The following is a 9,996-nucleotide window of genomic DNA, read 5'->3' as shown; positions in this document are numbered from 1 at the left end:
GGGTGTGACACGTAGGGATGTCAGGATTTACAGCCTAACCACAGTTGCATGAAGTCAAGGTTTCATAACCGTAAGAACTGTAGAAGCCAGATATTATGTAGGTATCTGTCTCTGTCTTTGTGTCTGTCTTTGTCTCTCTCTGTCCATCTGTTCTCTCTTTCTCTCTCCTTTTCTTCCTCCCCAGGTCAAGACAGATGTCCGTCCTCCACAGAGCTGGGTCTGTCCCACGTTCCTGTCTGTTATAGTGAAGGTTTTCGTTGCCACCGTACTCTACGGGGGAATTGTTGGGTCTATGTAAATCATAAATAAGTCATAGAGTATGGTCTTTACCTACTCTGTAAAGTGTCCTGAGATAACTTTTGTTATGATTTGGCACTATAAATAAAATTGAATTGAATTGAATTAGATATTTGTCTCCTCTTGCACAATATACCGATATAACCGTGGCATTTAAAGTCACGATCCGTCAGATTTGAGAGTTGTTGTTTCTAGCGGCCTCTTTGGCGGTAAGATGTAACTGTTCTTTCAGAGCCTCCATCTTGTGTGTTGACTTTTTTTTGCCCTTTTGTAAACTTTATTGACACACGATCACCTCTCTACTTCTGGTCCCTCCCCTATATGCTCCCCTCTTAAATACACACACACACACATGTTCCTATTACACTTCTGCAATTACTTTAAGCCTGACTCAGAAGTTTGAAGTTCCAGATATCAGATAAAGGTGAACGCTCCAGCAGCAGACCTACCACTGTTAGCAGCGTCACTAACATGGCGGCGGATTTCCATTTAGAGAGGGAATGTCTCCACAAACACACAAATTTGAATACTCAGCTGCCCCACTTGTCCCTATCGGAGTCGCGGGGCGGCTGGAGCCAATCCCAGCTGACATCGGGCGTGAGGCAGGGTACATTCTGGACAGGGCGCCAGTCTATCACAGGGCACATAGAGACGAACAGAGACAGACAACCATTCACACCTACGGGCAATTAAGAGTCATCAGTTAACCTAACACATGCACGTCTTTGGACTGTGGGAGGAAACCGGAGAACCCGGAGAAAACCCACGCAGACACGGGAAGAACATGCAAACTCCACACAGAAGGGACCCAGGCAGGATTCAAACTAGGAACCCTCTTGCTGTGAGGCGACAGTGCTAACCACCACTTCACCGTGCCAACACTAATACACAATTAGACAGATGAAAATCTTACGGACTACAACTTTAAAAATAACAGATTGATATATATATTTTTAAGTGTTGAAGCTTTATTTGATCTCTGCTCAGCCTTTATTTTTCCCACTTTGGTTGGTTCTTGTCTCCTGTCCGCTCACTCTGCCTTTGGGTCTACCTGCCTGCTTCAACCTTCACAGTATGTCTCTGTGCAGCCGTACAGGCTCTCCCTGCAGCGTGCAGAGTGTAATCCTTTGCCAAATACTGTTGTGTCGTGGCTGCTCCTCCGTGTGATAAGCCGCTCTCATGTTGTCCCAGTGTTAACTCAACATCCTGTGTCCACACTCTCTTCCTGGCCTTATCACGCACTGTGTGTGCAGACAGAATCACAAATACTTCCGGAGGTCAATAGATAAAGAAGACCAACAAACACACGGTGCAGGGCTGTAAACTGTGTGTGTGTGTGTGTGTGTGTGTGTGTGTGTGTGTGTGTGTGTGTGTGTGTGTGTGTGTGCGCGTGTGTGTTCGTTCGTGCGTGCGTGTGTGCGCTCATGGTCCAGGGTTCAGTGTGCTGCAGCGGAGCAGTTAAACTTTAAACTGTGATAAACAAGAGGAGTTGCTCCATGTTTATTCTCCTCATTCTGTTTACTGGCTGATTAGATTCTTAAAATGTCCAATAAAGCGCTCCAGGTTTTGCCTTCACATAAAGCTGACTCTTCAGGCGAAGATTACAAGGAACCACAAAGTACTACAAACTATTAGAAACAAAAGTGGCATTATGCAAACCAAAAGCTCCTCGCTGAACAACACAGAGAGGCTCTCTTTTCATTAGACTGTGGCTTTGGGGCCCTTTTTTTCAGGCAGGGCGGATAATTTACACATGCAAGCACGTACATGAAATATAAAATCAATACATTTCAGCCTCTGGAGGACCTCTTTAAACGCACTACTTTCATTAATATTTTGTATTGTTTGGAAGTGCAAGTTGCATCCTTTCATTGTTTTTGGTTTCGCAGCGGTGACCAGGAGAAACATAATGTTGTTCTTACTGCAAATGGAGGACAATAAAGTCTCTTTTCATCTCTTATTTTATCCATAAATTGGTGTTAAATATGCACATGATGGCTTCATTAAGTTGTTTAAGTAATGTTATTGCCGAAGTCAAATCCCCACCAGTTGACGATCAGACCGTTCTCGTGATTCTTTTGTCCGTATGACGAAAAGTAAAGCGCAGTAATCCGTCGTGGGGTTTTCAATGTATTAAAAGCAGGGGATGCAGTAATAAAATGATGAATCTCTGTTTATTGAGGCAGGTTGAGGTCGGGGATGAGTCCCAAAACAAGAGTTTCATCCAGGCAAGCAGGGTTTGTTTCCTGTCTCCATTCATGTAACTGATATAAACAGGGAAGAGGGGTCCCGCTGACTCGCCCAGCAGCTTACCTGACCATTTCACTGTTTGGTTCAAAGAGTTCTTGTTCTTCCCAGTGAGGCTTCAGAACCGTGACACCAAAGAAAAGGATAAAATGGACTCGGTAAAAGCATCATGAAATAGGATCCTCATGGTGAGTAGAAGTAAAGTAGCATCAACAGAAAATATATAAGTTAAAAGCCTCAAACTTTTACTTCAGTACAGTAATTCAGAGGCATTTGTACAGAAATGTTAAGATAAACTAATATTCCATGGTATAATACTGTTACTGTCTCATCTCATCTCATCTTTAGCCTCTTATCCGGGGTCGGGTCTCAGGGGCAGCAGCTTTAGCAGGGGACCCCAAACTTCCCTTTCCCGGGCCACATTAACCAGCTCTAACTGGGGCATCCTGAGGCGTTCCCAGGCCAGTGTGGAGATCTAATCTCTCCACCTGGTCCTGGGTCTTCCCCGAGGCCTCCTCCCAGCTGGACGTGCCTGGAACACCTCCCTAGGGAGGCGCCCAGGGTTCATCCTTACTAGATGATCCTGAACCACCTCAACTGGCTCCTTTCCACCGCAAAGGAGCAGCGGCTCTACTCCGAGTTCCTCACGGATGCTGAACTTCGCTTGTACCCGCGACCTGGTTCTTTCGGTCATGACCCAGCTTTCATGACCATAGGTGAGTATGCTTCAAATTATATTGTGACATAAATTTTAGACCATACCGTACAGCTCTACCCCATTGGCCTGCGATTTGTTACAGAGGATGAGAGGAATCCATTCCTTACTCTCTTGCTCGTGTGTTTCTGTTGTTGGAAAGCCCAAAAAATAAAGATGCCGTCGTTCAAACCAAAATGTTAAAGGACTTGAGCCGTTGAACACTTTACACGAATGAGTGCAGGCGCATTCTTTCCTTGTCTTTCTCTCATGAGTCTGATGACACTTTCTTCTTATTTCATTGTGAGTTTACAGCCTCCAGGTAACCAATGACAACCGGGAGGCTGTTGTTGGCACAGCGAACCTTAAATATTTAGGCTCCTGGAGGATTTCTATGATGTTCTCAAGGACGAGACAGATTTTATCAGCTGCGCACTTTATTTTGCCTCCAAGACATTTTTCTTGCCTTTTTTCTAAAGAATCAAAGCGTCTCGTCTCTTCCTTCATAACAAATATGATCCTTTTGATTATTGAAGATCGCAGAGTGATGATAGCTGCTGTTGATTCAACAAATGCAGGCAGGATTTTTACCGAGAAGGGATCTGAAATGCGTCTCCTCTCGCTGTTTTAACGCTGACAGTCTCGTGTGTGGCTGAGGATTCAAACCCTCAAACTGACATTTACAATGACCGACACTTCCGTCCTTGTCTGACATATTTATGCAGGTGACCTCACATGACACTAAGTAACGGCGCAGTTTGATGTTTGGAGGAAATGCACAAAAAAAACTGGAGAATTAAAAATAACAAACTACAACTAAAGGAAGTCTCATCATGGACACTGTGTGTGTGTGTGTGTGTGTCCAGAGGCAGCAGCTGGTTCATTTGACTGAATGGGAGCTGGATTACTCATCGTATAGAGTCCCACAATATGGACGGGATCCTCGCTGACTAATCAGACGAGGCGAGGAGGAAACAAGTCAGCAGATACACTCAACACTGCACACACACACACACACACACACACACACACACAAACCACACTCTGTGCAAACACACACACACAGGTTCTTGTGTTCTGTCAAAACTTACAAGGTTACAGAGATAGGTCATTTGAAGTGACACGATGTACTTTAAAGTTTATTTTTCTGAACACGTGCGTGCGCGGTGCCTGCGTGCGTGTGTGATTGCGTGCGTGTGTGCCTGCGTGTGTGATTGCGTGCCTGCGTGCGTGCCTGCATGCCTGCGTGCATGTGTGCTTGCGTGCGTCTGAGGAGGACAGAATCAACAGAAACGTCAACATGTCATTTATTATCTTTTATAAAAGAAAACTGCATCAGAATCTTTATTTACAACAATACATTTTAAATATAAAAGAGGAGTAAATATATATATATAAAGATAAAATATACAGATAACAAATAAAGATCAAACATAGCGATAACACATAAAGATAAAATATACAGATAACAAATAAAGATCAAACATAGCGATAACACATAAAGATAAAATATACAGATAAATCAGAATATCAGCTGAGGGCAAAGGTATTGCACAGTAATTAATGCTTATTTTGCATTATTCAGTTCACTTATGGCTGTTAGATAAGTTAATTATTGACAGGTCTGCACAGCTGGAGAATCGTGCTTTAAAGGAATAGTGCAACTCCTTTTTGGGAAAATTTTCTTTCATATCAGGTCGTTTAAAAGATACCAGTTAGCTTAGCTTAGCATAAAGACTGGGGACAGATGGGAGCAGCTAGCCTGGCTCTCTGCCTACCAGCATCTCTAACGCTCACTGACCGATACGTTATAGACACACTTGTAGATTCGTGTGTGTAAATAAATTGGACTTCCCCTTCAGTGCAGATCACCCAGTGATTAAAGCCACCGGAGAACGCTTCAGCTTTTGCCGCCCGGAAGAACGAATATTAACGTTGTGATGTCATGGTGAACTGTCCTATATTTTTGTTTTAATCCAATCAAACACCAAGAGAAGAAAACATAAAATGTCTTCCTAAAGGAAGTTGGGTAAATGCTGTAGATCCCAAATTTTTTTTTTTTTTTAAATGAGTCGTCATGACAACCAGGAAAGGACAAAGACCAGCAGGATCAGAGGTTTTGGCATAGATGTAAATCGAGCTTACTGGTAGGTTTTGTGTGTGGCCTTAGAGCGATGGACGAATCCGTTCATGATGCCAGGTCAGCAGAGGTCACACACACACACACGCACACACACACGCACACGCACACGCACACGCACACACGCACACGCACACGCACACACACACTGCTGACGACATTCATTCCTCATCACCTTTATCATAAATCTAAACTAAGTCCTAATTAAAACCTTAAAGGTGCCCTGTGGAGTTATTCAAGAGCAATGTTTACATCCAGTGTTTGCTTGTGTCCTGGAGCTCCAACAAACAAATGCATTTCCTTCCCCATAAAACATTTTTAAAAGGAATTTTAAATGCAGCCCTGTTTACAGCTGTTGTTTTCTTGTTGTTTACAGCCGTTGTTTACTAGTCTAAGGTGTTGCAGGATCACAATCTCAGCACAGAATCCCAGTGGGAAATTGTACGTTACAGTACTTTTACTGATTCAAAACAAACACAACATGCTCCGATCATTTCTGTGAGTTTTTGTCGTAATGTTGAGACGTGCATGGAAGGAAACTCCAAGACACTACGACAATCATCTTCCCCTCGTTCTTTTAAAGAATGAATAATGCTGATAATGCTACGGCTTGTTCAGAACGCTGCTGCTGGAGTTCTAACAAAGACCAAAACATGTGAGCACATTACACCAATTCTTAAATCATTACACCGGCTTCCTGTACGTCAGAATCCTCCTGCTCACATATAAATCACTACATGGTCTAGGGCCCAAGTATGTCACTGATATGCTCCCACTACATAAGCCTTCTAGATCACTAAGGGCGCACTGACACTGTCCTTCCGCACCGTGCCCCTGGCTTTAGGGTACTTGTCCCCCCCTCCCTCTCCCCCCGCTGGCCAGCCCGTTTGTAGTCACACTACCTTGGCCTCGCGCAAATGCATTGATTGACGTCATTGCGATGCGTGGCTTTGTTTACAAATCTTTCCATAGACCTCAGAGTTGTTGTGCGTCTTGTCGACTGTTTTTGAAGATTTTCATCGACCAAATCTGCAGTAAACACTCCACCTCCGCATCACACCAACGTGAACCTTTCACCGCCATTGTTGTTGTTGTTAAATGTCCGCGCATGGTCCGTCTTTTTTTTTTTTATATATATATATATGTCCGAACAGGCGCACATAAAATGCCGTGAGAGCCGCTGAAGGCGTCGTGCTCGTGCTCGGACTCGTACACCTGCGCATGCTCGTGCTCGTACATGTGCAAACGCGCTCTACAAAAAGCCGTCCACGGCCCGTCTGAGAGAGGTGGAACTGGCCGCAGCTAGGCGCAGAGCGGTTCACTCACACTGGTCAAACGCACTAGGCTCTACCCGTAAAAAAAACTTTTTTGGCCCGGTGCGGAAGGACAGTGTGAGTGCGCCCTAAGATCCTCTGAGGCCAATCTTTTCGTGGTTTGCAGAGTAAACCCAAATCAAGGGAAAGCATCTTTCAGTCATTATGCAACAAACAGCTGGAATCAACTTCCTGAAGATGTGAGACTTTCACCCACTCTGACCACTTTTAAAACTAGACTGAACACTTTTATGTTCACCTCAGCTTTCTGCTAAATCTTCGCACTTTTAACGTCCGCACTGTTTTTATCATTGTGTGTGTTTTTATTCTCTTTGTCTTTCTGTAATGCATTTTAATCTATGATGTGTTTGAGTCCGCCTTGTGTATGAAAAGTGCTATACAAATAAAGTTGCCTTGCCATGCCTAGTAAGTAATGTCACACACATACACACAGACACACACACACCCTTGCACATATATCGTTGTGAGGACACTCATCGACATGATGCGTTTCCGAACCCCTTTGCTTTAACCAAAACCTAATTCAGACCTCAACCTTCAAACCAAGTCTTATCCCTAAACCCAGCTTTGAAAAAGTGAGGACCAGCCAAAATGTCCTCCGTTGGGACAAGTCTAACAGTGGTCCTCACAAAGATAGCTGTACAACTACACACACACACTTCCAGACTGAGACTTTTATTAGCTTGTAGAGGAGGAGGAGGAGGACAGAGAGAGAGAGAGAGACACTTTCTGGGTGATTTATGTATATGGGAGATAACACACACACACGTACAGACCACACAGCATGTACACAGGGCATAACACACGCACGCTGACACATAATCATGTACACACGTATACATAGACATCAAAAGCTCGGGACTCGCTGCGATCACTGCTGCCCTCTCCTCCCTCCCTCTTGACCTTTAACCTCCATCTCTTCATTCTTCCGTCTCGCCGTCTCTGTCTTTCATCTCTCTCACTTTTGTTTCTCTCTCTTTCTTCTCTCTGGAGCTGCACAAATGAAGTGAAACTGCACAAATTAAAGTGTAGATTTTTGGGGGATTTTTAGTTTTGTAGCTTGTAGGTCGTGATGACGTTTCATTCTTACAGTTATTTTTTTGTTGAGGTCTGGGAAATAAAATAAAAAAAAGTCCAAACAGGTAAAAAGAAAAAGAAAAAACACACACAGGTTGGAAACACAACATCAGATTAGCTATATTTGTGTGGAGGAGTAAACAAACACAAACAGGCGGATCATTATTCAAAGAATAATAAGGGAAATTTAATTATATACAGTTATACATGTTACACACACACAGGCCCGAAATACACACACATGCACAAACAGAACCTATATACATGCAATTAATGGAGAGGTGTCAGAGCGAGGGGGCTGCCAATGGCTCAGCGCCTCGAGCAGTTGGGGGTTTGGTGCCTTGCTCAACAGCACCTTGCTCAACAGCACCTCTCCAGCACCTCTCCAGCCAGCAGTCCACGCTTCATTCATGGTCCACACACATGGTGCCGTTCGAGTGCCAGTGAAGATGAAATGTTACAAAAAACAGTGTGTGTCCAGCACAAACAGTGTGTGTCCAGCACAAACAGTGTGTGTCCAGCACACACAAACATATAAACTCACACGCATGCGCTCCCTGAAGCGGAATGAGGATAAAAGGAGTCTGGAGACCCTGGTTTGCTGAATTGTTTGTAGAAGTTGAACTTTCTTGCACAAGCACGCTCACAAATGTTTAGAACCACGGATAACCTCGTTCCCAGCCGAGTCACCTATGGACTGAGCTACCTCTAATAAATAAATAGGTTTCAGTCATTTACATAACGTGTGGTATGTCAACCCGATCTTTTTCCTTTAGATTAGAACAAACTAGCTCAAGGAAGGTGACTTAATACAGACACTAGTTGAGGGTCCCTACGCACTGAATCACAAAAGCAATAAGCAGAAACTAGCAAACCCACTGGACGACATTGTAGGAACACAAAACAAATCATATCCAGTATCCATCTGCATCCAGCCCAATAAAAGTAACCTGAAATAAATCGCCTCACTCTCCCAAAAATCTGCAACACACCAATGAACTTGAAGGGAACTCAGACCTCCGCCAAGGCCACGACCTATCTCGCAATGTTAACAATAAATTGTGTGTCCTCGTCTGTGATTCGGATCCGCTCCAGAATGTAATCGGTTCCTCGGCCCATGTTACACACTTCCGCCAAGTTTCATGAAAATCGGGCCAAAGGTTTTTCTTCTGACAGACTGAACAAACCAAACTGAGAACACGATATCCTTGGCAGATTTGTCACAGGAGGTGGAAAGTGGAAAGGTAGAATTATGCTTTTTGCAAGGATGCATGTAAACGTCTGTAAACGCGGAAATGGGTGTTGAGGGTAACTAAATGTCAGAGCAGCAGACGTGGAGAATACAAAAAACACACAAATACTATAAAAATACTACCATTTGGATGTAAAAGTATAAAATAAAATCTCCAAACTACCTCAGAGGGATTCATCCTATGTTCCAAGGGTCCCTTTATTATAAGTCCCTTTATATTAAATTAACATTTACACATAGCCAGGTATTTACAGAAGGTATTTACAATATAGCAAATATACGGATACGGCCCACCAGGGAATATTTACTATCCCTTTGAGCAGAAGCCTGCGTGAAAAAGTAATTCATGACCGCTGTCCTTTCTCGTATCCATCTCAGCGCGTCAAACACCTGCACGCTGGGAGACTTGCTCCATGCGCTCCCTGTAGGCACGCGGTCCCAACGCTCTGCAAGCTCCCGCTGCGCTCTTCTTCGTGGGTTTCTGAATCCTCTTGACAACAGCTCGCTAAGCTCCGCTCTGTTGTTGTTTTGAATCGTTTCTGTCTGGTTAAATCCGGGGTTAAATCACCACCACGATGTCTCTTTCTACTATGAAAATGAAAGGTTGACACAGAAAACCGTCAGTTCACCAGAGCATGGACAGAGACGTTTTTGTTTCAGTCACTGTGAAGCCTGAGTTTACTCTGCAGCCATATCGGTGTGTAAAGAGTATAGTTCATAAGGCATTTACAGAAAAATCATGCTACTCTGCATTTATGTTACTTTAATATCTTGTCAGTTCGGTTTTTGATGAATAAACTAATGTGTCATATGTGCTTGCAAGCCTGGTAACGTAACTAGCAACTGAGAAGCATAACATCAGGAGGTTAGACGCTCTGGGTGGGTGATTTCCATACATTGAACCAGGGAAACGTTGAACATTTGACCTTGGGGGAGGAAAAAAACATTGTTGAGT

The sequence above is a fragment of the Echiichthys vipera genome, assembly GCF_963691815.1.
Source record: "Echiichthys vipera genome assembly, chromosome: 14".
Classification (NCBI taxonomy): domain Eukaryota; kingdom Metazoa; phylum Chordata; class Actinopteri; order Perciformes; family Trachinidae; genus Echiichthys; species Echiichthys vipera.
This window is presented reverse-complemented; position numbering follows the sequence as displayed.